Here is a 3,631-nt window from a genome sequence, read left to right on the forward strand (position 1 = left end):
TTTTTCCTCTTTAAAATTCCATTTTAACGCTTGCACACATCCCTTTCACTTTTTTTACTTTTTTTCTTTCAATCTCCTCCAATTTCGAGATTTTCTTCATTTTCCACTTTCTCCCTCCTTTTCATCTTCTTACTTTCCTCTATTGTTCGAGATTGTATCATCTTTGAGATTTTTATTTGTTGCAATGAAATTATTTTGTAAAAATTTCTTAGAACTTTATTTGGTTGTTTATTTTTTATTTATTATACATTTACATATTCGCCTGTCGGCTTAGGACGCACTTCCTGCTTTGCATCTTTGTCTCATGAATCTTATTTGTTTTTTACGTTTTTACGTTTAGCGTTCTTCCCCCGAAGTAACGTGCTGCTTCACTAACTCGTTACAACACATCACGAATTTCGTTGCAAAATTTCATTCGTTGCAAAATCTCAATTATCGATATTTTTTCTCGGCTTTTTTTCTGGCATTTTTCGCAACTTCCCGAGTTTTCCAGGGCACAGCTAATTGCCACTGGCGACATTCGCTTTTTCTATTCGCGAATGCATCCGCGACCGCGTTACATCGTCACCATTCGCACACTTATTTGCGTGTCATCTCGTTCGGCGTATCCTCGGTCAAACGTATTGTTCTATTGTGTCCTCCTCCGTTTCGAATCTTTCGCTTGTCTCTGGAGAATTTTTTCGAAATTCCGTAATTACAGTCATGGAGTTTTATTTCATGTAAATCGACGCAAAGAAAGACGCGTAAGTGGTTATTAAAATAGATACTGCTTAATAAACATTCGTGTCTGAGGAAATATTGTTGAAACAATTTTACTATACAAAAAGATACTACAAATCTTCTTTTAACCAATAGGTTAACAATTAAATATAATTATGGTCCTTTACTTAACTTTATTCCATTCTTTAGGTCATTTTATAGCAAATCGTATTTTTCTCTCGTTGGAAAATTTCATAGATACATACGTGAAAATGTGAAAGAATCGTTATTAATGTGTGTAATTTTTCGTTTCAATTGTATATCGAAGGTTTCCCTAAAACGTTAAAAATAGGAATTAAAAGGAACATCCGTAGGAATTAAAACGAGCTCGAGACGCAAAGAACTCGCGTAGCAGGATTAAGACATTTTTTAATTATGTATACCGAATTGTATGAAATAATCAAACTATCGAGATTACGCACATCTACAGAGACATTCGACAGCGTCGGTGCTTCTTCTTACGGTGCAATTTCAGCAAATGAAAATTACATTAGAAATTGATTCTACGAAAGGAAATTTATAAGAAAGTATTAGACGTCTTTTTCGCTTCCCCGTAATAAGTTGAGTCTTCTCCTTTCAATTGAATTTCACGTGATGATCTCTAATGCTTAGAAGGCGTCTCGATGCTACAAAGTCGATTAGAAAATCTAAGAAAAGCCGAACAAACTTTGTTCCGCTCTGCTGCGTCGGAAAGATCGCGCGATGCCGCTCTGACAGGCGTTAAAATCACTGGAGAGCGTGACGTTCGAATGCACCAGATGCGCATCGCGTGCACTGGGCGTTCATGATTGCAAATTGCGGGAAACATTCGAAAGCATCCGGGGCTGTCGCAGGCCGATGTTCCCTGATTTTTCTTGCACGATGTCGAACCACTCACGCGGAAACTGCTGTTCTTACTTAATCGCCAATTAGCTGCAAGTGTAACTCTGAGGCATTTGCGGTCTTTCGGTGTTTCGATCGACGTAGACTGCCGTAACATGATCGCTTGCAAAGTTGATTAAAAGTGACTGACGTGTTTGGTCAACTGACCTAGAAATTACATTATTTCTGCATTTAGGTATAAAATTTATTGGTCGTAGGTGTATATATACAGAGTCTCGTTAAAACATTTGAATATATACAACAATCTTTTTCTGTAAATACGTTACGTTTTACGTACGTTAGATAAGTTTGCAAAACTGAAATTATACATAAAATACGTACATAGCACTGTAGCACTGTAAAAGACTTTCGATAGTCGATTATTCGATGTATTATATTAATAAGCTTCGTTATTTAGTTGGGCCTTTCGTACTAATTATATATTTAAAAGGCGATTACTAAATATACGTTTGCTGTAAATGTTTGTAATTTCTACGTACAATCTCAGATTGGTTTGCAATTTTACCAATACTTGGTATAACCAAGTCGTGTCTCGTTACGGCATTAATGAAGTTTAAAAAAAGTTTCGTATAATACGTATAAATCTTCAGGAAATATTCGTGCGTTGAGCGTTCAAATACTTTCCATTTCTTTGTTTTTTCCATTTTTCTTATAGCCTTAGTCAAACGTGGATATAATCGGATTTACAGAATACATTTACAAGTATCGTATGACATAGATTTTCTATCGATCTGTTACATGGAATTCTATTGGGAAACATTGTCGCGTCGTTTAACTTTTCCTCTCAAGATCTGCTGCTCTAATTTCACATCAATCTTAAACTCGAGAATTAAACGTAGAACGCTCTCGCTAGTCTCCTCCAATTATGCGAATGCTATTCCTAATTTCCGTGTTCAAATTTCGCACGTTTCCCCTGCCACATCATCTCACCGTAGCCCCGTTTTCGAGTTATTAATCGCCACGCTGAGAGAAATCAACGTTACAGCGGCAGAATCTCGCAACGGATCCCGCAACCGGCGTAATTGGATTCGAGCTTAATACATTTATAATGCAAAGTTATTAACCTAACTAACGTATGATCGCCGCAATTACGTGGTTGTGGGTTTTGCCGGCTTAACGAGCGATCTTGAGAAACCGTGTGCTGCCCTGACGAAAGCAGTCTAGTGGGCCGGTCGACGACGCCGACCGAAAGAGGGATCATCCGTTTCTTCCTTCGATCGAATCGCCTTTACGCTATTTTCCGCACGTTCAACGACCTATTTCTCTATCTCCGTTCGTGGAATGTCAGCTACTCGTTTCGTAAAACGCCCGCACGAGTCCTACCATTCGAATTATCAGAGAATATGCAGGATTGTTAGATAGTCAAATGCAATGGATGTCGAAGTTTAACTTGGGCCGATATATCTGTACGTATATTCGAGTATACGCTGGCTTACGAAAGTATTTCGGCACTTAGCGTAGATATCGTATGTATTACATAAAACATTTTGATTAAGAAAACTTAGAAAGATTTGCAGAGTCGACGTGATAAAACGTACACGTTTCGTTATTAAACGTGTGGTACATGTCACATTGTACTGTTGGTTAGGTTTCTAGAAAATCGTTAAAACGTAACAGCATCGTGCAAAATGTCAAGCAAGATTCGTACTGCGATAAAACATTATACGCATATCTCCGATCATTTTGACGATCATTTCGAGTTATCAATATCGTTTGTCGACTTCGAAGCTCGAGGCTCGGTTTCCTACGAATAATAAAAACACGTAAAATCGTAATTCCAACGTGTTCGTTCGTTCGATCCGTTCGAACAATGAGACATGTTAAACGATGGAGATAAAAGAGAACCGATCGGTGAGAGGTAGACAAAGAATATGATTTCGTTTTCATATTCCGGGGGCGGGCGTGGCGACGAGCATGGCAATGAGCCTGGTCAGCCTTACGACCGGAAGCGAGGGAGGCACACGCGCATCCGGTGATGCGAGACGTCTAC

Source organism: Bombus huntii, chromosome 6, assembly GCF_024542735.1.
Source record: "Bombus huntii isolate Logan2020A chromosome 6, iyBomHunt1.1, whole genome shotgun sequence".
NCBI lineage: Eukaryota > Metazoa > Arthropoda > Insecta > Hymenoptera > Apidae > Bombus > Bombus huntii.